We start from the raw sequence: 27,474 nt of genomic DNA, 5'->3' as shown, positions 1-27,474 counted from the left end.
TTCGTATAAGGAGTAAGGAAAGGATCCAGTTTCAGCTTTCTACTTATGGCTAGCCAATTTTCCCAGCACCATTTATTAAATAGGGAGTCCTTTCCCCATTTCTTGTTTTTCTCAGGTTTGTCAAAGATCAGATGGCGTAGATGTGTGATATTATTTCTGAGGACCTAGCATTGTTTTAATGGAAAGGTTATTAACTACAACTTAAATTTATTTAGTAGAAACAAATCTGTTCAGTTTATATTTTTCTTCTTGAGTGAGCTTTGGTAGTTTGTATCTTTAAAGGGCTTTTTCCTTTTCATCTCAGTATGGACTTTATGAGCATTAAGTTTTTAATTTCTGTAAAATCTGCAATAATGCCACCACTCCCATTCAAAATATTGGTAATTTGTGTCATTTCACCCATCTTTTCTAATTGGTCTGGAGAAAGGGTTGACAATTTTATTGATCTTCTCAAATAACCATTTTTGTTTTACTTTTTCTATGTTATTTCTGTTTTTTGTAGAATTAATTTCTACCCTTATCTTTATGCTTTTTTACTTCAGCCTAATTTCAGTTTACTTTCTCCAATTTTTCTGATTTCTTAAGGTAGATGCTGAGATCATTGATTTGACATTTTCTTCCTTTGTTAACATAGATATTTAATACTACAAAATTTCTCTTAAGCACTGCTTTACAAACATCCAACGTAGTTGGTAACTTGTATTCTCTTTTCAATCAGCTCAAAATACTGACACATTCCTCTTTAATGTTTTCTGACTTATTGGTCAAGAAAGGTGATATGTTATTTAGTTTTCAGATTTTTTATTTTGTTCCAGAGATCTTTTTGTTTTTAATTTCTGTTTTAATGTGGTCAGGGAAAAAATTTGTAAGCATAACTATTTTAAATTTGAATGAGATTTGTTTTATACAGATCTATATTGGAAAATATGTAGTGTGTACTTCAGAAAAATGTAAATTCTGTTGCTCTTTGGTAGAGCACTTTATAATGTCAAATAGAAAAAGTTGGTTAATTGTGTTGTTTAAATCTCCTATACCCTTATTCATTTTTCTGTCTACCTGTTGTATCAGTTATTGAGATGGGATATTGAAATCTTTTACTCTAATTTTAAATTTATTCTTAGAGTTTTGTTTTTTTTAATCAGTTTCTGCTCCATGTATTTTTAAGCTTTGTTATGAGGGGCTTAAGCAATTTGTATTGTTGTATTATCTTGATGAAGCACTTCCTTTATCTTTTTCTAAAAAAGGACTTCTTTTTTCCTGGTAGTTACTTGACCTGAAGTCAATTTTGTCCAATAATAAATTGCAATTTTTTCTTCCTTTTAATTAGTATTAGCATAACATATTTTTGATTCCTTTATTTTTAATTGATTTGTGGTTTTATATTTAAGGTGTGTTACTTGTAGGCAACATCTTGCTTTTTTATCCATTTTGATGATCTTTACATTTTAATTGGGGGCATTTAGTCTATTTATTTTTAATATAATTATTAACATTTTTAGGTTTAAAGGTATCATTACAATATTTATTGCCTAATAGTCCTATCTGTTTTTTGTTCCTTTTTTCACCTTCCAAAGTTTCTAGATTAATTATATTTTTATGATCTCAACCTATTCCCTTTAAAATTTTTGTGGTTATAATGCTTTGCTTTATTACTCTAGTGCAATAAGCAACTCTTAAACATAGGGACAAGAGTGCCTGCTCTTAGCATTTCCATTCAACATTTTACTGAAGGTCTTACAGTAATGCATGAAATAAAATAAATTGTAAAATAATTATGAAGAAAGAAACAAAATGGAAAATGTCTTCAGATGATTGCTTATCTTGAATACCCCAACGAATCAATGAATAAATTATTTGAATCAGGGTTTTCAGATTTAAAGTTATTATAAAATGATTGTTTTTTATTCACTAACAATTTTTAGAGAAGTATTATTTTACATTGCATATTTATGTTGAGGCTATAAGCATTTGTGGAGGAAGTGTCCAGGATTTATGGTTGGTTGTCTCTAATAGGTTTCTCTACCTTATTCAGCCCTGATTTTGTCTGTGAAATTTATTTACCCTAAATTGCATGAGACTATGAAAAATAACTCTCAAGTTCATCTATTTGGTAAACATCTTGAGGCAAAATCTCCACTAATTTTTCACTCACAACCTTACCTGAGTCTACCTCACTTTCTTGCCAAAAGAATTGTGCTATGGTTTCATTTTATTAGATTAAAAATAATTTATCCAGTAATTTTAGTTGTTTTAATGAATGGATTTGTCTGTTTTCTGTCATATTTCCAGAAATGTTTAACATGTATAATTCCCACAGTTGTATAATTCACGCTGTATAATTCCTACAGTGACACAGTGAGGATGACAAGAAAGATTTTGGTAACTCCATCTCAGGAAGATTAAAATTAGCCAGTAAATAATTTACTGTCTGTCTCATAACTTACATGGGACAGAAGATACATTAAAAGTTCTTTTGTCTCTTAGTCTAGTGCATTTAAATATAGTACTTTGAATTAAATACAAAAATAAACCAAGTACACAGTATAGTAAAACTATTTCTTTACTGTATTTTGGTACAATTATATACATTTAACTTAAACTTTTATTATATTTTTGATTAGGTCTATTTTTTACCTAACTATTTAAGAAAAATCTATTGAGTCCTTACCATGTTCTTGCTCCTGGTAAGTAAATAAATCATTAACATATAGTCCCTGTCTTTATAAGTTATGACTCTTAGGTTGCTCATAATAGAAAGCTTAACTCACTCTGGCTTAAAAATAAAGATAATTAATTGTTTTATATGACTGAAAAATGCAAAAATAGGAATGACCTCAGATGAGATTTGATTCAGCAGCTCAAGTAAAGTAAGCTAGGATCTTACTTTTCTCTACTCTAACTACAATGATGTGGGCTTCTCCACCAGACTCCAAGTAGTACACCATCAGCCCTGCTTGTACAGGCTTTCCCTCACATAAACAAAGTCTAGGTTTCATATTCTGACATCATAGCCCCCATGAAAAAAGACAATATCCTCTGCTAATAGAAAGCTAAAAAAGAGAAAGTAAAAAGTTTTCTCTCCTAGAAAACCCTAACAAATATATACCCGTGTGTTGCATCAGCCTATTTGGGATATTAGTACGTGACTGAAACAGTTGCTGTTGAGGTCATGGGTCATGCGGACTGGAATGAGCTTGGAATTGAGGATGGCTTTGACTGGTCATTTGGTATGTAAACCATATGACTTATCATGGTGGTTGAGAGAGGAGGGGTTTTGAAAAGATAATTCAGAAAAAAACTATTAAGAATAAGGAAGGTGAGTAGAGGCTGGGGGCAAAATATTTCTGTCTTTCATGCTAGTAGAGACAGCGTCTCACTTTGTCACCCAGGCTAGAGTGCAGTAGCATAGTCATATCTTGCTGCAGCCTCAAATTCTGTACTCAAGCAATCCTGCCACCTTGGCTTCCCAAAATGCTGAGATCACAGGATGAGTCAGTATGCCTAGCTTGAACCAGGAACTTTAAGTCATCACTAAATATTGTTGCATTATTGAGTGTAGTCAAGTAAAATAGTCAAATCTTAAACAACACGTCTTTCCTGATATTAGGAGAGACTTCTCTGACTGTACTTTCTTGTGATATATTTCTGCTTGTTTAATGTAATCATAGGATTCAGATTTATTCCTATAAATTTGTATAATGTTGATCTTTCACAGTCATTCTAGTTTGAGCCTTTTCAGTAATGCTAATTCTGTCAACTCTCATATTTCCTTACCCTCCTAGTCTGAGGTCACCTGAAAATCTGATAGGCCAGTTTTCTTTATCTCTATCCACCATGTAGATAAAAGTGTTTCACAAGACAAGGCCATATGGTTTTACTTTTTTCTGGATCATTGACAAAAGCTTCAATAAGTAACCACTAGTGCATAATAAAATTAAGGTATGAATATATACAGTTTTTCTATTAGTGCCTGTGTCTGCTTAAGTTAGCAGTGTCAATAACCATTCACAATCGCATGTGATTATGGTCAGGATTGAGTAAGGATAAGAAATAACACAAGGGTCAGGTGGATGTGTTGTACAAATTTCATGGTAAAATTTTAAAAAGACAATGATTTTACATTTTGATATATCCATTTCAACCATGCCAAAATAAACAAAAGATATTCCAATGTTTACATATGTGTTATGTATCTGTTGGTTCCCATGCTGTAAAACCACCTACGGTGAGTTGTTGATCATCTACTAACAACCCACTCTCTCTTCCCAACTGGTCTGCTGCTCTGATAGAGGAGTTTCTGGGTTTTAATTCATTCACCTAACCTTTTATGTGACCTTTGATTAGCCCAGACTGCTGTCATGTCTGTCCACTTAATCTATCAATATACCGTATGATCCCATGTTGGGTGGGACATGCTGGATGAATCACATAATTTGTTTATTGATGGTTTGTTTCTCTGGAAAATATTGGCAATTGATACTACCAGGAATCAGGGGAAGCTTTCAAATCAGGAAAAATGCAGGTGGAAGACTTAAGACAGCAAACCTACTAGGTAAAGGTTTATACAGATTTTTAAGGGGAATCCTTTTTTTATATATATATTTCTGCCTAGAGCAAGGCCAAAGCAGAAAATTTCTGTTAGTACACTTCTTGCCTACCTCTGTTTTTGTTATTTTCATTTTATTGTTTATTTGTTTGCTGTTATTGTTGAAGGCAACACCACATCCCCACCTAGACCAAGGCCCTATCTCTTTCCTTGAGTGGCCATCACAGCTCAAGCCTCTAGCTTAGATATTGCCATATGCATCAGGATAGCTCTAGCAATGGACCCCTGCTCTGTGTTTCAGCTATCTTTCTTCATTTTGACCTCTCATGAAAATGCTTCCAATTACCTTCACCATTCTTCACTCGTTTTCTTTACCCTCTTTAATCATCACAACTGAGGGCATTCTAATGTTAAGGTATAAAACTAGGACCTAATTAATTTATCTGAGTCTAAATTAATATCCTTCTTCTGAATTATTATTTGTATTATTCTATACTTTTCAAATGGTATATATGTATTTTTTCAATTTCATCATTTTGTTCAACTCAATACAAGATATTCTTCTTTTCAGAGTCACTTAAAGTCCATGTTTGTAGCTTTCATTTGAGATGGCACATCCCCCTGGTAATTCATTTTTAAAAAAAAGAGCTTGCCTATGTTCATTTTGAGTCCTATCTTTATATTATGTTTCCATATAATATTAATACATTATGGCTAAAAGAATATACGTATATATTATAAGATATTCTTAGGACATAATTTATTTTTCTTAGTTTTCATTGCTTAGCTATGTGAATCTTTAAGACATTATGATTAAGTTTATTTATAAGTTGTGACACTGAAAACTATGCATTGCAATACAGTTGTATTTATCATTTTGTTATGCTTTTTCCTTTCCAGATTGAAGGAAGTATGTAGAATGTGCACAGCCATATTTGTTTGCCAATATCAGGAATTCAGAGATAAAAGATACAGTAAGGGAAATCAAGGTTATAACCTTTGAATTTAAAAATACTTCTTACTGTATGAATTACTACCCTCCCTAATTTGGGCTATAAATATTCTGCTATTATATTATATATATTATATATTATCTATATTTTATATACATGGAATCTAAATATTTATAGGCCAAACAAGAGGTGATGAATGAGCACCCCCTTCTGCATTCACCACAGTGAAAATCTCTTATCAAAAGTGCACTTTTGAAAATTTGCATGACTATTTCTTTTTAACAACTTGATGATAGATTTAAAGCTTTAAAAAATGAACCAAATAATTCTATCTCAAAACAGGAAAATTTTTGGCGGTTATCAGGACAATACAAACAACTTTTTCACATAATAGTCTTTTCACAATTCAACTTGACCTTGAATGTGATTGCTTTTCCAGCGGCAAGTACTGTTCTTAAATATATGATGCCTACCGTGTTGTCAGATGGGTGACAGATCTGAAATGTGCAAAATGAGAAAGAGACATACAGCTAGGTACATAGTGTTTGTGAAGGCCAGATCCAGTCCTGCTGCGATGAAGTGTTAACTTGAAAGGATTGTTAACACTAAAAATCTCCCCCACCTTTTACCCAGCTATACCTAAATTCAGCTGACTAATGTGGGCACCACTGCTTTGCTTCAGGTGAAATTCATATGTACTATAAATGCTTGATCAGGAATATTTCCCTGGCTTTGCCCAGTGAGAGAGACACAGTGAGAGAAAAACTCTAGGCTAGAAGCATCCTGCCGACCAATTGTTCCTAGTCTTCGGCTCAGAAATGAGGAAAGAAATGGGGCACCATTAGGCTGCATGGAGAGTTTAGGCTTCTTGACATTTGTTTCCCCTTTAAAGACCTCTTAATAATGTTGATTTATTGTCCATTTATTTCCTAGCAAAGGAAACGAAAATCTTCCAACCTGAAGATAACAATCTCCTTTCTGTTTTCTGTTTAGAAAGCATTGATATTAAGTCCCAGGCAATGTTGAAATTGGTGTGATTATTTGCAGTGCCAGGATGAGAGGCATCAGCAGGTTCTTATAAGTAAGGTTGCAACCTGGGGTAGAATGAGAACTATAGGAGGATAATTCAGAATAGACTTGGGCGAGAGCTAGAGACCTGGATCCAGATAAGTGGGACTAGGAGAGCACTCTGTGATCTCTGAGTCACAGAACAAGCCAGTGAAACTGAATGTGGCATCTTGGAAAGACTTTAAAATTAGAGAGATGAAGAATTTTCTTCAAGAACACATACCCAGATATCACTAAATACAGAGGCCGATCCTTATTTATGCCTTTCTTGGCAAAACAGGAGTAAGGCTCAAAGGAAACCAGGTCAAACAAAATAGTGACTCGGATGAATGCAAATAAGGTGACAGTGGCGCATTAGAATGGGTGGCTTCAAATGTGTTTGTTCCTTCAACAGGTATTTCCAGAGCCACTATTTTTGGTTCCAGCCACTGAGCGCAGAGCTAGAGAGACTATAGTGTATAAAACCAGACAATCCCTGGAATCTCCACTCTAGTAAAAAAGAAAAGAATTATGCACATAAATATCAAATTAGAGCTATACTATTGCTAGAAAGGAGAGTGAGGGGATAAAAAACCACACTTAACTATGTACAGAGAATGCTTCCTTGAGAGAGAGAGTTTTGAATTGGCATGGGAAGAAAAAGTAGGAGTTTGTTAAATGAAGGAGGGAGGGAGGGACAACCGATCTAGGCAGAGAAAACTGCCTGCCAAAGACCCTGTGGCTGGAGGGAATATATCAGTTATGAAGCATTAAAAATACCCAGAGTGGCTGAAGATAAAGAATAAAAGTAAGTATAAAAAGAGATGAGGATCCAGAGTCTGATTATTCAGGGTTTTGTAAGTCACATAACAAAACTTTATCTGTATTTTAAGAGAACCAGCAGCTAAACTTCAAAGAAGGGACTGAATATCAGTAAGAACAGATGTAGGCCTCCTGGTAAGGTGGCACTTTTTAGGAGTAAAGAGAGGCAATGATGACAGGTTGATCCAGGGTGCAACTGGAAGAGATTGAGAGGATGGGAAAATACCAGAATGGGAAAATACATTTGGGGGAAAAAATTCATATGCAAATAGAAGCAACTACAACCAGATAACACCCCTCCCCCTACACTGCCACCGTAAAGCAACATTTGTCAGAGGTTGTTCCCAGTGCTAAGCCCAGTATATCTTGAAAATAAATGTGTAATGTCACTCTCTGGTTCAGCTTCAGAATTTTTAAATGGTTCTTATTGTGATAAGAATAAATCTTAGAATGCAAGCTGCAGGTGCAAGGAAGTCATTGAAAGTACCTAGGAAAGAGAAGTGTGTGGGGCAAAGAGGGAGTAAAAACTTTGCTAGGAAATTAAGTTATTTCTTTCCTCAATGTTTCTTTACCTGGAGTACACATAAGATAATATTTCCTGCTCCAGCTTGTGTGATTATGTGAATGGAGGTGGAGAACAAAGGGGAGTAAAGAATGGTGGTAAATATAATAGAAAACTGAAAAATCCTAGAATTCTGCCACTCAATTTTTGTATGGCCTTAATAGGAGGCTTATTCTAAATGCAGAATCTCAGGCCAAAATTCAATCCTACCAGACCAGAATCTGTACGTTAATAGAGCTCCAGGTGAATTGGATGTATGCTCAGGTTTAGAAATTACTGTTTAAAAAAATGTCAATTTGCATCTCTGAGATGGGGTGTGGGGTTCTATATTCCTATTCATCATTTGGCAAATTGAGGTTCTTTGCTGCTCAACCTTCTCCAACATACACATTTACAGAATAGACCTCAAGTTAATTTTTAAGTGTGTGTATGCTTGAGCACTTCATTGGTCTTAAGTCTGTTTAATGCGATTCAAAATTGCAGTGAAAGAACAAACCGATGACAATGGATGAATGTGGAATGTAAAAATGACTGCACGAAAGGAAAATTGATAATAATGACAAATGAAGAGGGAAAACATAAGTCAGAGCTCACATGCAAAAGAAAGAAAATCCCACATGAAAGGTTGAGAAAAAGAATATCCTGCTAACCACAGGCTTAAGTCAGAAGCTCAGAGCCTTTCTTTCAAGTTTTCTGTCTATGGATGTTCTTACGGCTTTCCCCTTTTCCCTTCAAAAACAAATTGACTATATTCCAGCTCTCTACTACTACATAACAAAACACACTAACATTTAGCAAATTAAAATAACAACTGATTATCTCTCATGGTTCTGTAAATTGGGTGAGATTATTTTGGTGGTTCTAGCTTGAGTTTTGTTTTTTCAGTCAAATGGAGTTTGGGTTGAGTACATTTCACTGGTCCCTATGTCTAAGGTAGTTCATCAGGTGACTGGCAATGGGTGCTGGTTATCTTTTTATTTATTTATTTATTTATTTATTTATTTATTTATTTATTTATTTATTGAGATGGAGTCTCACTCTGTCACCCAGGCTGAAGTGCAGTGGCATGATCTCTGCTCACTGCAACCCCCGCCTCCTGGATTCAAGCGATTCTCCTGTCTCAGTCTCCCGAGTAGCTAGGATTACAGGCATTTACCACAATGCCCAGCTAATTTTTTTTTGTGTGTGTGTATTTTTAGTAGACACAGGGTTTCGACATGTTAGCCAGGCTGGTTTTGAACTCCTGACCTCAGGTGATCCTTCTGCCTAAGCCTCCCAAAGTGCTGGGATTACACGCATGAGCCACCACACCTGGCCTGGTGCTGGTTGTCTTCTGGCTGTGTGTTGATTGGAATGACTACAAATGTTTTCTCCATGTCCTTAGCTTCTCATTGCAGAGAAGGAGGAGGAGGAGAGAAAAGGGAAGGGAGGAGACAGCTGGGAGGGGTCGGGGGAAGGAGAATGAATTGGAGGGAGAGAGCAGAGAGAGGACAGAAGAAGAGAGAGATACTTTTAAAGAACACTAGAGAAACTTGAGCAGAATTTCCACAGGTAGAACAGAATATATAATCACTACAAATTAGATGCTGTTTTTCACCCCTCCCTAAATATAGATTTCATTTGCATCATCATCTCGTCTGCTAAATGTCATTTTTAAAATGTGAATTTTTAAATGTCAACTAACAAGGAAGTTTGATACTCAGTCGCTCCTGTTATTCCGACTCCACCAGTCTATTATTAAGGACATTTTAGCAGTTGATTGCTGATATTTCCAATTAAGCCTTGGTTTGTATAAGTCGATTTAATGTGACATTTTTTTTTTTTTTAAATGTGTTTTAGAATTTGCTGGATAGTTTGGTTGTAGTATATCCCTTTCTCGGCCAAAATGCATTAAGCAGATTTTTACAAAGAAATATAATTGCAGTATAATTGCTGAAACTTCCACTGAGACACAAATTATATGCTCTTAAAGATGACTGTTCAGGGGTTTCATAGAAAACATTCTGCTTTGAATGGAAAGAGGCATGAAAAACCTAAACAAACTAGAAAACTTCTAAAGTCTCTGTAACTCAGTGATCTTATTATTCTAGTGTCCATTTGACATCTAACTTGAGTAACTCATAGTGGGCTTCTCAACTCAAGCCCCTCAGGTGCTTTCTAAAAGACGCTCAGCTAATTGCTGTTTCCATTGTCACTATCAAGTTATCTATTCTGCGAACAATCTGACTCTCTAATTAATGTTGTAGCACATCTACATTAATCTGTCTGGTCTTCCAGTTCTCTAATGAGACACACACTCACTACAAGATCTTTCTTAAGAAATAATAAACTGACTGACTCAGCATGACACCCTCACCTAATTAATAAAATGGTGACCATTTTACAATCCCGTGCTGTGATTTTTTCCTTAACAAAAACTGTTTTGCAGATGTGCAAAGGGACACAAGAAAGAATGTAAATTTAGCTGTTCGTAACCTTTGACTAAACAAACCAGAGATTAGATGGAATCAATACTGCCAGAAAGAATTTCCCCCAGTCTGGTAAATCTGGAAATGCAAGAAATTAAATCGGTATCAGAAAAAAATGGTCTGTTTATAGCGACATCTAGTGGTGTTTGCTTCCCTGCTTGCCCATTCCTAAATGAATTCCCCAGGAATATTGCAAATACAAAAAACTTATTATTTTATTATTTTTATCAATACAAACACATAACCGATGTAGCATGTTATTGAAGTAACAGGAATAAATATTTCAGAAAACCACATGAATTAGTATGAACTGATGATTTGCAGAAACTATTTTTGAAAGTGTTACGGGTGAATGGATTATGACTGATGATGACCACAAGAATAGTAATGCCTGTCCTCACACAGAAATAGGTGTATTTCTTGGTGTTGAAACACATGACCATAGATTTTTTTTCATTTTTTTTTCAGATGAAGCAGGAGATTCATGGTAGAAATAACTTTGTGAAAAATGAATCATCTCGTGGCAGATTTATCTTAAACTAAGATAACTAAAATGACTACATTCTCAAAAGGCTATCTTACAGAATACTGACAACCTCTTTTATCTGATAGTTTACACTGGAAGAGTTTGCATCACTATGCTAAAAATTGTGTGTGTGTGTGTGTGTGTGTGTGTATGTATGCGTGCGCACGCGCACAGGGAAGTGAGGGGTGGGGTGAGCACAACATGATTATAAAATTTGTCCTGACACATAGAGTAGACTTTTTGATTAAACACATTTTCTAAAATGGTGGTGATTATAAAATAATACAATTTTAAAATAAAATCAATGACAGGACTTTACAAAAGCAAGCAACGGTTTTTAAAAGTCATAGGTTTGTTACAATCCAGGGGGTTATAAAATTGTTAAGTAATATTCCCTCTGGCTATTTCAGAAGAGAATCAATTTTGACAAGGAACACTTTTTTTTTTTTTTTTTTTTTTTTTTTCCAGAGGAAGGTTTTGCCTTGCACCTGTTCTGACACTCGAAGTTCTTCTAGGAGAGGCCACAGAGAAATCTGTTCTCTGTGCTTCTCTTATACCTTCTGGATCACTTTAGGGCAGATCCCATTCATTATGGACCGATGCCGTCACTGAATTTATTCAATTAATATTTATAGCCAGTCATGCTCCAATAGCAATGAATGAGTCTGAACCAGTAGGAGATATTAATTCTTGCCAACCATATCTTCACTTTTTGCTGAAAAGAAGTCTTACCTTGTATCACTTGATTTCTGTCTCCAGCACAGCCCCAGGACTGTCTTTCTGCAGGTGGCATCAGTATTATAGGACATTAACGTTTCAGAGCGTCCTTGAAGTGTATGTCTGTCCACTTGTACCCCTGCACTCCAAGGCACATAGACACTGCTTTGACCTTTTAGGCCATCTCTTCTCTTTAGAGGAGATGAGTTCTTTAGAGAAGGATGAGTCCCCTCCAGCCTGACACAGTAAGCATTACTTTAAAAGCTTGTCATTCTACTTTATTCTCCTGAGTGATAACCATTTTGCCTACAAGTGTCATAGGTGAATATTTTTGAAGACCAAATGTGACTATAATACTGCCAAGTTCTACTCTGAGCATTTCGGAAAATACTTTCTCCCTCAAATACATAATAAAGTTAAATAACTTGACTTTTTCAGATAGTCAAATTTATCATTGAGGCATAAATTAGTTATACAGTGGCATGATTTCAATACCACTTCTTGCCTACAGAAGGGAATTACAGTAAACAGATTCATAGAATTTCTCACCTAAAAATTTGTCTGGGTGTTCCAGGGCATAGCCACAGGCAGATTTCAGAAGTCTTTTAAATATAAGAATTAAAAATGCTTCATATATGTACCTAAGGATAGGAGGAAAAAATTTACTTTTAACATCTATCCATAGGCTTGAATTTTACTGACTTTCAAAATCTTGCTAAAGGAACAACATTAAAATTCAGTAAAAAATATTCCGTGATACAATATGTCAAACACTTGGTGTATATCTGCAACGTTAAGACTAAGTATAGTACCCTTCCATCACCTTTGGTTTTGCTGTGTGCTGAAAACTGTAGCCCCAGCCTGGAAAAGTCATCTTTTCCAGTCTGGAAAAAAAAAACATATCAGTGAGATTTTATTTGACAGTGGTCAGAGTTTCTGCAGCATTTTGCAAAAGGTATGTTGATGTAGCATGCAGTCAATAGTGCTTAGAAGTGTGTTCGTGTATGTATTGAAATTTATCAGTAGTTTTAGATAAGTAATGCTATATTTATCTTAACTATCATGCCACCTAAAGTATCAAATAATCCTACATTAATGATTATAATAAATATCACAAATGTCTTGTACTTCTTTACTCAAAGAATAATCAGTCACGTGTAAATCTCCTCTCTCTCCTCTTCTAGCTGTTTTATCCTGCTTTCATTTATTTCTCTCTCTTTTCTTTTAGCAGGCCTGTTTAGTATCCATCTGCTTTTATTTCATTTAGCTGGATGCATCAAGATGTATAAGTACAATCTAAACTTCAGTCAGTCGATATTCATCTTTCTAGGGATTGACCCAGCTTTCAAGTTCAGAGTGAGTCCTCTCTTCTCCAAGAAGGATTCGCTGATTATTCCACTCTGGTGGTTTGCAACTCAGCTTACATATTACACTCACCAGGGTAGCTTTAAATATGTGTGTGTGTATGTGTGTGTGATATATATATATATATATATCTTATATATAATATAACATATCTTATATAAAACATTTATATATAAATAGCATGTTTATGTATTGAATATTATATGCATATATATGTATACACATATATACATATATTTGTGTGTGTACATTTATAAAATTCACCCCGCACCCAGATACTCTGATTTAATTGTTCTAGGGTAAAACTTTGATATACATAGTTTTAAAAGGTCCATGGTAATCCTGATTGTATAGCCATGGTTGAGCTTCCTGCCATCTTGTTTTGCCCTATGAGTAATACTCACATTTTTTTTTTTTTTTTTTTGGAGGCAAGAGAGGGGAATGGGTGATACATGCCAGTGATATACAATCTAAAAGATAGAAAAAATATATAGTCAAAAATAAACCACGTCCTTTACCCTAGCCACTCAGCTACCTTCCCCAGAGGCAAATCCTGCTTGCAGCTTTGGGGATGTCCTCTCAGAGACAATGTATTCACAAACAGATATGAATATTTATCAGAAACTCCTCCTCCTGCTCCCCTTCCCCCAACCATACAAAAGATTAAATACTCTCAATTCATATGACTGTTACTTTTAAAAATGTTTTATAATATCTTTTTGTATTAGAACACAATTTTGTGTCCTTATTTTTAACAGCGACACAATATTCCACTCTAGAACATAATCCATGTTGTCGATTCCTTTTGCAATATTTCAGTCAACATATTTGCCTATTCAACACTAGCATGCATGTGAGAATATCTGTAGAATGAATTCTTGGAGTGAAAGTGCTAGATCCAAAATTTTGTGCATCTCTCACTTTGCTACTAAACACCAGGTCACCCTCCAGAGAGACTGGATAACTTGACACTCCCACCAGCAATATGCAGGTGCTTTTATTCTCTCTTTTCAACACAGTATATCAGCAATATTTTAACTACCAATTTGCTAGGTGAATAAAAAAAGTATTTCATTGTGGTGCTAAATGTCCATCTCTTCTCAGCAATGAGATTGAACAGTTTTTTCTCATGCTTAACACCCATTTGTATTTCATCTTTTACATACTGTTTGTTCATATCCTTTACACATTTTCTTATTAGTTTGTAAAATTTTAACCTCTGAATTTCAAAGTTTATTGAGTCTCATGTGGCGGGTTTTTTCCCTCACATAGAATCTGCTTTATTCTTCCGTGCGTAAATGTTTACATTTGTTTTTAATTGCTTGGATTTCAGATATAGTAGAAAAGATACCTGTACTCTAAAATTATTTAAACATCATAAATGCTGCTTATATTTTTATAGTTTCACTTGTACATCTAAATATTTGACCAAAATTTACCCTAAATTTATGATTAGTGTTTAATAGCATTGATTTTTTGTTTTTTAATATTTTAATTGTTTATATAATGCTTCCTCCTGAATTGGATTTTAGTTTACATGTAAAGATTAATATAATGGATGAAATAAGTTTAAAATAAATGAGAACAATGAAAAAATAAGGCAGACATAGGTGATTTTAGCATACAAATTGCATGTAATAAAGAAAAATATTCTATCTAAAATTGGACCACAAATTTGGCCATAAGCTGGTAGACAACGTGAGAAGAAAATACGGTATAACCAGTTATTCAATTCATAGCACCAAAATTAATACCCCAGCACACAAGTGCACATACACATATACACACACCCCTATACTTTATCAATGAAAACACAGGTGTGTTTTTGATAAACACACTAAGATCAAATGATAATTCTTAGTTATTATGAAACACAATTGACTTCAAATTTTATTTGTCATCACCATCAGATGAGGGAGCTTGTCTGTTTTATTCACACCTATATTCCTAGTACATGACTAAAACATTAAATATGTCCTGGATTTATGAATGAATAAAGGTTTATGTTAGCTTTTGACACTAAGTAGCTTAACAGGCTAGGGATATATGATTATACATCTTTTTAAAACACGTAACCTATAAAAATTCTAACATGAATAGCCTTAAGATAATGCAGTAGCTGAATAGAGTTTTTCCAGAAAGTGACAGCATACTATTACTATAAGCTAATTGCTAATTGTACATTATAAAATGTCTTAGTCTCACTGGATCTTTAGTGAATAGAGGCAGAAAATACTTGATTGGGTTTGTATTGTATTACTATGTAAGGGAAAATACTATTCCACGTAATTTTTCATGTGGTCATGACCCATTATCTTAGCCTGGTTGAATTCAAAACACTTATTATATTCTCTGTTATTTAGACTTTAACTGTTTGTAAATGTAATGCCTTTTCTCATAAATTAATTATAACCAGTAAAATTATTCCTCACTTTATATTTCCATTTGTTATACTTTGTTTTTATTTCTGCTCTATATTACCTGGATTTATCATCTCTTGATTTAGAAGTTATAAAAAGAAATTCTTGTTCTTGTAGTTTTCTTTTATGCAAATTTCCACATATGCTTACCTCTATTGATTTATTAGACCATCTATATCTATAAAGTATTTTTTCTTTAATACTTAAAAATGTTTCTCACTTTTTTTCATATCCAATGCTAATATTAAAAATTTTTATGCCAATCAGGTGGTCTTCTCTTTCTGTACAAGAGCTTTTAGAATTATCATTTTTTCTTTGGTGTTCTTAAATGTTACAATTACATATTATATATGATCAGCACTTTATCAATGGTTTATATCTGAGGTCAGTAATTTCTCTGTTATACTAGTGTGTTAGTCTGCTGAGGCTATAAAACAAATACCACAGACTGGGTGGCTTTCACAACAGAAATATATTTTCTCACAGTTCTGGAGGCCAGAAGTTCAAGATCAAGGTACCAATCAACTCACTGTGTGGTAAGGACTCTCTTCCTGGCTTGTAGACTGCTGCCTTCTGGCTGTGTCTTCCCATGGATTCTCCTGAGTGCATGTGCACGTAGAGAAAGAGAGAGTCAGGTTTTCTGGTGTCTCTCTCCTTATAAGGATACCAGTCCTATCAGATTTGGGCCCTAGCCTTAAGACCTCATTTTACCTTGATTGCTTCCTTAAAGGCTCCATCTCCAAATGAAGCTACACTGGGATTTCGGCCTTCAACACATGAATTCTGAGGAGACAGAAACACTTAGTCCATAACAAGTAGGAATTTTTTCAAACCCTTCTCTCTCTCTCAATCTCTTTCCTCCTAGCCCTGTCCCTCCCTCTTTTTCTCTGGCTCTTTTGTACTCTGGCTTACTTTCTTCTTCTTGGGCTTCTACCCAGTGTTTCAATTTTTTTTTTTTTTTTTTTTTTTTTTTTTTGAGACAGAGTCTTGCCCTGTCACCAGGCTGGAGTGCAGTGGCATGATCTCGGCTCACTGCAACCTCCAATTCCCTGGTTCAAGCGATTCTCCTGCCTCAGCCTCCCGAGTAGCTGGGATTACAGGCATGCACCACCACACCCAGCTAATTTTTGTATTTTTAGTACAGGCAGGGTTTCACCATGTTGACTAGGATGATCTCCATCTCCTGACTTCATGATCCACCCGACTCGGCCTCCCAAAGTGCTGGGATTACAGGCATGAGCCACCATGCCCGGCCAGCGTTTCTATTTGTAAACTCCGTATCCCTTTAACTTGCTTTTATATCTTTGATCTCTTTTTTAGTTCCTGTTTTTTTTTAAGTTTTATTAACATGATCTTCCAACTGTCCAATTTATTCATCAGCTTTACATTTTGGGTGATGATATCTTATCTATGGGGGTTTTAATTCAACTACTAGATTCTAAAGTTATGATTTGTATTTTAATAAGTTTCTACTTTTCCTCCACATTGGTATTATAATTCCTAATTTATATTGTTATTTTATGCTTATTTTCTAATATTTGTTCTATTCTACTAATTCTGTTTCAGTAGGATTTTATTATTTGGTTTGTCATCTTCTATAGCAAAAGTTCTTGCCCTTAACTTTACATTGCAGTCACCAGGGGAGCTTTAGACACTGAAATCTGGGTACCATTGCTGTGATATTTACAAAATTGGTCTGTAATGCTGCTGCTTTTGTCTCAGGATTTTCTGAAGCAACTCAATTCTGTTAGTCAGCCAAAATTGGTCAGCATTATTTGTAATGTCATTCTCTTTTAGGTTAGGATTGGAGGAGGATATATCAACTAGGTACATGGTTAATATGAGGGAAGATTAGAAGACTAGAATATTAGAAGACTAGTTTGGCTGTGCTTGCCTGTTGATCTTAGGAAGAGGGACCCCAGGTACCACAGAACCCCTGCTGACCATTCTCTATTGCTACCTTTTTTTTTAATCCACCAGCCAATGTATCTGGTGAGGAATTTTCCTTTAAATTCTCAGAAATAAGAAGCTTTGGGGGAAGGCCATCTCCTTAGATTGCAGTTCGCCATATCTGAGGAAATAGAGTGAAGAAAAGGAGGAGAAGTGGATGCTCCTGGTCATCCCAAAGGGATCCTATACTTTAAATAAGCAGGGCTTTTAACCTGCTTGGGGAAGGTTAACACCTGAGGTAGATATTACTGTAGATCTCTCTAGCAAAGAACAGGTGATGATTTATCCTAGTACTGAAAAGAGATTTTAAGAGCCTTCCTTAAAGCAAGGATTTTTAAACTTGAATGTGCATCAGAATCACTGAGAGAGCTTGTCAAACAGGTTGCTGGGCCCCACCCTCAGATTTTCTCGGTTGTAAAATTTGCATTTCTAACACATGACCCCGTGATGTTGATACTGCTGGTCTGGAGACCACGCTTGAAGAATTATTGACTTAAATCTCTCCTTTAGCTCAGAATCCAATTTTCTATCTAGGGATTTCTTGTATTTGTTTACATTTGTTTGTTTTTAATATTTTTAATTTTATATTGCTTTAGTTGTTAATTCCTGTGCTTACATTCCTTTCTTGCTTTCGTAAATTCCTCAAAGTTTACTTTGAAGAGAGAACTAGGAGCTTATCTTATTTTTACTCTTAATAGGAAACAGAAGCCCCTCCACAGTTTCTTATTATAATTTTGAATGTTGTTTATGTTTTTTTAAAGTATATGCATTGTAGAAAATATTGTACAACTCAAAAACTTAAAAAGTAAAATTTACCTATCATTCCTCATAATAAACCTTAACGTTTTTGTTTAAATCCTTCCCATCTCTCTTTTTAAAAATACTAGATTACTTAACATATTGTGGATTATGAGTTAGGAATATTAACATGAATGTGCATAGGTGATTTTAAAATTTCTTGTATCAAACGCTAAAAAAATTCTGAATGGAAACTCTGAATATGATTTATGTTCTACTCAATAAAAATCCTCTCTTAAAGTCTTTCTTACATGTAGAACTTTGAAAAAAAGACTCATATGGTTATAATTGGGTGTGCATTAGCCAAGCAGTCCAAGATATTTAAGTACAGGGTTTAGGAAATTCAGTTATACTATAAAATTAAAACTGAATTTCAATAACAAAACAGTTTTACTCATTTTTTTAGTTAAATCATATCTTGATACATTTGACTGGTGCAAATTTCTACAGTGTTCACAATCTTTTCCTTAAACTTGTCCTTTCACATTGTAGGAGCACTCACATCTACATTCCTTAGGTGGAAAAAGTTATAAGATGTGTGCTTGAAGAGTGGTGGGTACTACCATGCTTACTTGTAGTAATAATGCCACACCACTGAAATACCAGAATCTGCTAGGCTTGCACTGCTAATAAGTGATTACTGAAAGCATATGAATAGCATAACTACACAGCTTGATGCAGTAGAAAGACAGTGATTTTGTTTGCCTCTCCCATTTGCTGTCTGTCTTCTTTCATGGTATAGCAATCTTTGAAAAAAAGCACTACATGGAATTTAGCTGGAACCAGATACTAGGCAATAGATTAATATATGGCTTATGTAAAAAGGTACTAACTGACTTTTTAAACATAATTTACATCATTCTGGATGCTAAGTAATAATAACAATATCAACTCCTAACATATATCATACACTACTCTATTAGAAGCACTATGCTATATGCTTTCTTAACCTTATCTTGTATAATATTTATGTCATAGAGTAGACCTATTACCAAGGTAGAGGTCATATATTTGAGTTAATCCATCATTTAAGTATTCAATAATTATTTATTAAGAGCATATAGTTTGCTAGGAACTATGTGAAGAGCTGAGACCCTGAGCTGGACACTTTTTTTTCCTGGAGCTCACATACCACTAAGTGAAAGAAAAGATACAAAAGCAATAAATAAATAAACCGGTTAATTGTAGCTTATGAAAAGTGCTTTGAAGGAAACCTTAAAAGAAAATCTTTAGCCAAATTAAATGTAATAGAATTTAACTGAGCAAAGAAGGATTTGCATTTCACACAGCCTCCCCAGCCAAAGTTGGTTGACGAGAGACTTTTGTGCAGTCACAAAGGACAGGAAAAGGAAAGTGACATGCAGAAAATGGAATTGAGGAACAGAAACAGCCTCACTTCAGCTTAGTGTTTTTGCCTTATTTGAACATGGTTTGAACAGATGGCTCCCTTTGATTGTCCAAAACTTCGTAATTGGCGGAAGAGTAGGTTACAGTTTGTTTACACCTCCATTTAGGTTAGAGTTCACTATATAGTGATACAAAGAAAACCTTTAGGTTGAACTTAAAATATGTAAAGAGGCAGCTGTAGGCTAAACTTGGTTTAGAAAATAATGGAGTAAATGATAGAGGCAATTTAGGGAGGTGTGGTTAAAGAGAACCTTTTCTGGGCCGGGCGTGGTGGCTCACGCCTGTAATCCCAGCACTTTGGGAGGCCAAGGCAGGCTGATCACGAGGTCTGGAGATCTAGACCATCCTGGCTAACACGGTGAAACCCTGTTTCTACTAAAAATACAAAAAAATTAGCGGAGCGTGGTGGCGGGTGCCTGTAGTCCCAGCCACTCGGGAGGTTGAGGCAGGAGAATGGCGTGAACCCGGGAGGTGGAGCTTGCTTTGAGCCTAGATCGTGCCACTGCACTCCAGCCTGGGCAACTGAGCGAGACTCCGTCTCAAAGAAAAAAAAAAAAGAAGAACTTCTTCTAAAAGGTGGTATTTAAGCTGAGACTCTTAAAGGTTAGCTAAAAGCTAGTCACATGTTCACCAGTTTCCCGGGTGAACCAATAAGTTTTGAAGCCGTGAAATGAGAATGATATGGAGATGTCTAATTCCAGTGAGGTTAAAGAACATTATATTTTCTTTGATTTCAGTTCTTGTGTTTTCTTTAAATCCCAATGAATAGTATTGTCTATTTTTATGAAATATTCTATGTATACCTGTAAAGAATGTGTGCTCTGCTGCTGTTGGGTGCTGTATAAGTGTCAATTACATACACTTGGTTGATGGTGTTGTTCAATTATTCTGTATCTTTGATGATTTTCCTCTTAGTTTTCCTATCAATTACTATAAAAAGAGCATTGAAGTCTCAAGACATAATATGGATCTTTTCAAGTCTTTGGTTCTATCAGTTTTTCCTTCATGTATTCTGAAACTATTTTCTTGGTGAACTGAAGATTTTATTATTATGTAATATCCATCTTATATCACAGGTAATATTTCTTGTTCTGAAGTCTACTTTGTCTGGTGTTAACATATAGTTACTACAGTTTTCTTTTGATTAGTTGTTGTACACAATTTTTGCCATCCATTTACTTTTACTCTAATTATATGTAAAGTAGGATTGTTATAGATAGATAGATATGGGTTTTTTCTTAAAAAAAAAAAGAAATCTTGACAATCTCTGTATTTCAAATGATGGGTATAAAACATTCAAATTTAATAGAATTATCAACATGTTTAAATTTAGGTATACCATTTTACTACTGGTTTTCTAATTTTTCTTTTTCATTTTTATGTCTTCCCTTTGCTGCCTTCTTTTGGATTAGGTAAACATTTTTTTTTCTTTTTCAGTATTCTATTTTAATTTATCATTGAGTTTTTGAAGATATCACTTTGTATAGTATTTTTGGTAGTTTCCCTATAGGGATTATGACACATGTACTTACTTTGTTACATTCTATTTAGAGTCAACATTTTATCACTTTAAAGGGTAAGCAGAAAATCATCACAATAAAGGTACATTTATTCTCCTTCTTTTATGTTGTATATTTTGTTATAATTTATGTTTTCAATCATCATGCATATTTTAAAGAACTGAAGGAGAAAAGAATAGTCTCTTATATTTTACCAAATCTGTTACTCTTCCTTTATTCCTGACATTATAGGTTTCTTACTGATGGCAAATGCTCTTAATTTAGTTTCATCAAGAATAACTTTATTTGATTTTCATTTCTCAAGAATATTTTTACTGGATAAAGATTTCTGAATGGTGAATTATTTTTTGCATCACTTAAAAAATGTTGTTTCACTCCACCTTGACTACCATGTTTCCTGATATAAAATATACAGTATTCAAATCAGAATTCTCCATTTGTATTGAGTTTTTGGGTACATTCAAACATTTTTTCTTTGTTTTTTAATTGCAGAAGTTTTATTCTGATATGTCTGAGTGTAGATTTTTGTAGCTTATTCTCCTTAGAGTTTCCTGAGCCTCCTCAGGCATCTTTAAGATTTTATCTTTGACCAAATTAAGGAAGTTTCTGGTTATTTTTCTTTAGATATTTTTTCTCATCTCATATACTTTTCTTCCTTCTGTGGTTCAGATGACACCAATGTTAGGCTTTTTTACTTTGTTTCACAGGACTCAGAGGCCCTATTAATTTTTTTTAAGTCTCCTTTTACTCTCTTCTTTGAAATGGTTAATTTCTCATGATGTATATTCAAGTCATCTGCCTCTTTTCCTCTATTATCTCCATTCTTCTATTTAGTCTATCCAGTGAATTTTCTATTATGACTGTCATATTGTTCAGTTCTAAAATTTCCATTTTTCATCTTCACATATTCTATCTCTTTGCTGAGGCTTTCTATTTTTCTATTCATTATGTGAGTCTTTTCATTTGCCTATTAGAGCATGGTTATAATATCTCTTTAATATCTTTATCTGATAAATACAACAATCCTGTCATTTTGGTTGTGATATTTTTTATTGTCTTTTTCTTTAGGAATTAAGAGAAGATCACACTGGTTTCTCATATGCCAGATAATTTTAAATTATATCCTGGGCATTTTGAATACTATGTTATGAGACTCTGATTATGTCTTAAATCATAAGAAAAAGGTTGATTTTCTTCTTATATTAGGCAATCGACATATTCAGGCTTATGGAACAAACTCTGATCTGTCTTCTTTGGATTGTGATGCCAATGTCTGCACCATTTCTTTAAGTGTTTTCAGTGCTATTTGGATCAGTCTGTGTGTGCATTTCCAGGTAGCAATTTTTGGCCTGGGTGATGGTCTTTATTATAGCTTAGTTTTCCAAGCCTTATTATACCATCTGTGGTCAGATGTTCACATGCTCAGCTCAGGGTATAGTCCAGCAGTACATACACAACTTTGTGGTATTCATCTCTCTCTCTCTTCTCTCATTCGCTCTCACTCTCAGTCTTTCTTCAACTCCCTCATTTTTGCAATCTCCATAACACTTCTCAATTTCCTGAAGCCTCTTTTCCACATCCTCTGGTCAAAAAGCCTGGACTTTAGTTTACCTCTTTTCTATGTACTTCTCATAACTGAGTTTGCATTTGGAGCCAAATAGCAGGGGTACAGCAAGAAGTCAAAGCAACAGGGATCTCCCTTATGTTCTTAGGATCATGACTCTTCTGTTAAAAAAAAAAAAAAAAAAAAAGACGGGGTGCTGTCAATACTGTCACATTGGGGATTAAGTTTAAACATGAATTTCAAAGGGAACAAACATGCACACCATGAGATCACTTTATTTGCATTTTTCCTTTAACTCCCCTTTCAATCCTATGAAATGGAGGCATCACTATTTCCAATAAGAATTAGAGACATAGCTGGGCATGGTGGCTAACACCTGCAATCCCAGCACTTTTGGAAGTACAGGTGAGAGGATTGCTTGAGCCAAGGAGTTCAAGACCAGGCTGGGCAACATAGTAAGACCTGGTCTCTATAAAATAAATATAAGAAAATTTTAAAGAAAAAAAAAGAAAGGAAATGTTCTCTTTCCTAGTTTTAGGTGTCTGTTGAACTACTATTATTAATGCTTCAGCTATAGAATTCTCTTGGGGCTAGAGTGCAGGAGATAATGGAAAAAAAGGAAGGAAGAAAAATAGCCACCAAGATTTCTCCCACTCTCTCTTTGTTTGAGAAGTCCTGTTTCCTATTTCTTGAAGCTCCTGGAGCTCTTTCTGCCTTCATCCAGCTTGCAATTTTATGCTGCCTTTGTTTCTAGGCCAGGAAATACAGGAGAGGGGGAAAAATGGCAATTTCGCCACCAGTTTAGTGATACCTTGAATAACCGTCTTTTTTTTCCAATCTACCTACTAACATTTATTCTTATAGTCCTCAGATATCTGTATTTAGTCTTGCATTAAGTGAGAGAAACCCCTGTTCAGGAACCTCCATATTTTGGCCTGCTAAAAAACAGAATTTAAAAAGGTAACCAGAGAAGAGTGAGTGATGGAAATTGAAGGAAGGGAGTACAGCTGGGGATTATAGACAGGAGCAAGATCATAAATAGAGGGTGTATGGATTTCATTCTAATAACAATAAGAAGTTTCTAAGGAATTTAATCAGGACATAGATATAATATGTATATTACAAAAAGATCACTTGCACTGCTGTATGGAGAATGAATCGTAGGAATTTAAGATGTATGTTTGTGGTTTAAACATTAAATACCAGTTTCGTAGAGAAAAAACATTTTCAAGGTGGGGCACAATAATTTGCCAATGGATTACATACGGGGAAAGAGGAAAGCAAAGCAATAAGGATGATGCTGACATTTTTACCTTCAACAACTGGACAGGCAACAGTAACATTTACTGCTATGAAAAAGATGGAGAAAAGGCAATAATTAGAACTGAATATAGAGAGGTTTTTGATCCTTTGGATGTGCCACATTTAATACACCAATTATACATCCAATTGGAGATGTCAACCAGGCAGTTGGATTCATTCTATTCCATTATTGTGAGTGCTGCTGATGGTGAACTATCTTGGATACATTTGGCGTACGTTAAAAAAATAAAAATTAAAAATTAAAGAGCATGCATAAAACACTCAAATATATTTCTCTCTATTTCTCACAAATACTCATGATGGGCCAGTAGTGCCATGTTACTATGGGCAGAAACCATCCTATATGTTCCTGGAAGCTAAGCAGACTCACATTTGTTGGTGCTGGGTTGATTGGAGGTAATTTCATAAGAAGCCTAAAGTGCTAAATTTTATTATATTACTTACAGTTGTAAACCAATATTTGATTTTTGGTCTCTTTTATAGTCAAAGTACAATATGATGCACTACTTCTCAATGTCTGAGTTATTTGAAACAGAAAATGATCTTTCAGTACTTTCAACGGTTCACATTGTTCTTTCTCAGGCCATGTCACTTTGATGCCTCTCTGCCTGTGTGTGATTAATAGATGATTCCTTATCCTTCATTTGGTCTTCTGGTCTCTAATGAGTAACTTTTTTTTCTTTTTTTTTTTTTGAGATGGAGTCTCGCTCTGTCACCCAGGCTGGAGTGCAGTGGCCGGATCTCAGCTCACTGAAAGCTCCGCCTCCCGGGTTCACGCCATTCTCCTGCCTCAGCCTCCGGAGTAGTTGGGACTACAGGCGCCGCCACCTCACCCGGCTAGTTTTTTTTTTTTTTTGTATTTTTAGTAGAGACAGGGTTTCACCGTGTTAGCCAGGATGGTCTCGATCTCCTGACCTCGTGATCCTCCCGTCTCGGCCTCCCAAAGTGCTGGGATTACAGGCTTGAGCCACCGTGCCCGGCCTAATGAGTAACTATTATTCAGAACGCCTGCTTAATGAAAAAAGACTGCTTTCTGGATCTTTTTACCATCTAAGGTTTAGAACTTGAGGACCACCTGGATTTCTAATTGGTAACAAATCATTACAGTCTTTCAACTCCTCATTACATCTGAATTATTAGCCTAAATCAGGAAATGTGCACACACAAATGCACACACACAGATATACACATACACTGTACCCATATATGTGCATACATATTCACTATGGTGAGCAATATAGGTTGGCCCTATACTTTTGACATTCTGTCTGTATCTCTCAGGAGGAGGGATGTAACAGGAGCCACGTTCCTCCAGAAATAAGAGAGTGAAACAGAATGGCATCTAATTAAAATGTTTATAGCATTTCCCGTGAGATATAAGCCACTGACATTTTCCAGACTGCAAGCCAAGAAATGCTTAGGATTATACAGATGTACTTTGCAATCTACAATTGCCATGCAGTGAAAACATAGCTTAGACACAGTTCAGGAAATATAGATTGGTTAACCTTTCTTTAGAACTCAGAAATTAGAAGTTAGTTCCAATGAGAATTTATGGTAAGTTGAGCAGCTCATCCTTCTCAAAGTAAATCAAGAATCCATTTTCTCTTTTTCATAAGTCATCTTCCTCTAGAGTAGTTTCTCTCATCTGTATCTGAGGCTGCCAAAACCACAGCTGCTTCATTATATCTCCTCCTCCCAACCGCTCTACTCTTCCTGCTAATTGTCACAGTCTGGCAGTCCTACACCATCATATTTCCAAGAGGCGAGCAATGATGCTTACCTCAGCTCTCTTAACCTCAGCTCTCTGTCCATTCTTCAATTTCTCATAATATCAGTCATTCATGTCTTCGAATGATAAATGTTTATTAAGCAACTAACTACCCTGTTCCAGGCACCCTTAGAATGAAGGGCTGCGTCAGTAATCAAAGTAGACATAACTTCTGTTCTCATGCAGCTTACATTCTGGTGAGGAGAAGGAACAAATAATGAACAAGAAATAAGCAAAGAACATTATTTTCTGTGGTGATGAATACTATAAAGAAAATGAAACAAGCTAGGGGAAAAGATAGTGCCAATGAGAAGAGTAATTTGGTCCTTTACCTTCAGTCCTTCAGCGTGCAATTCTTCACTTCCTTCCTTCAAGGATTGGTATTGCCCTAGAATTGGTTCTTTCACTCACAGAGGCATTCATGAAGACCCCAAATGCTCAGGTTATTTTTCATAGTTCATTTTTATTAGTCTAAAATAACTGTTTTAGGCTGAAAATGGAGAGTGCACTTTGTCACTCCAAGCTTAATTTCCTATCGGCAATGGGTGTAAGTTTTTGCGTTATTATGCACCAAAGCATCATCAGTTCTTGCTTTTTCACTCTCTGAGACCTGAAGATTTTTTGGTACATTGCCTAATAGAGACATCTATCTGTTGCTTCTACTTATATTATTCTTGCAAAAATGCTGCAGAACCTTTGTGAGGAAACTAAGCATTCATATACATTGAGCTAGACTTGAATCTTAAGCAAAATTCTTTCCTGTACTAATCACTGTAAGTGGAAATGTGGCAATATACAGTATTCTCCCTTTGTGCAGAGAAATGGATTGCAGTGGGATGGAAGAGAGGAGATATTTTACTATGTCATTAAAATAAGTTAAGATAGAATATGCTTTGGAACTAAAGAAAACATTCCATATTAACATTTCTATTAAACTGAGTATTACCTAGAAAACCCGCAGACATATTTAGAAGCTAAGTATGAATTTGGGTAAAGCCTGAATATAAGAAAGCATTCTTAACTATTAATAAACCTCTAAAGACTATATGCTAAAGATAGCTTGTAAGTGGCTGTTGACTTTAATCAGGAATATTTTCTAAAACTGCTTATATTTATTTACACCTTCTCTCTAAAAGGACTCATAGAGAACAGCTTTTGGGTTTTGTTTTGTTTTTTAAACTCGTGAAAATCACCACTCAGCTAATGTACAACATGCATTCTAGTGGCCTTTCCATATGTCCATTGCATAGCAATATATATGCATAAAAGCAGAATATAAGTGAGATCACCTTGGCATGCACACTTTCACAATACACCTAAGCAGAAAGCTATATAAAACATACCGCTTCTTGTCCTGCGCGGTGGCTCACGCCTGTAATCCCAGCACTTTGGGAGTCTGAGGCGGGTGGATCATGAAGGTCAGGAGATCAAGACCATCCTGGCTAACATGGAGAAACCCCGTCTCTACTAAAAATACAGAAAACAACAACAACAAAAATTAGCCAGGTGTGGTGGCAGGTGCCTGTAGTCCCAGCTACAGTCGGCGTGGTGGCAGAGCTACAGCCAGATGTGGTGCCGGGCGCCTCAGTCCAGGCTGAGACAGGAGAATGGCGTGAACCTGGGAGGCGGAGCTTGCACAGACGAGATCGCGCCACTGCACTCCAGCCTGGGCGACAGAGTGAGACTCTGTCTCAAAAACAAAACAAAACAAAACA

The sequence above is a fragment of the Piliocolobus tephrosceles genome, chromosome 4, assembly GCF_002776525.5.
Source record: "Piliocolobus tephrosceles isolate RC106 chromosome 4, ASM277652v3, whole genome shotgun sequence".
NCBI lineage: Eukaryota > Metazoa > Chordata > Mammalia > Primates > Cercopithecidae > Piliocolobus > Piliocolobus tephrosceles.
Note: the sequence above shows the minus strand (reverse complement) of the source record.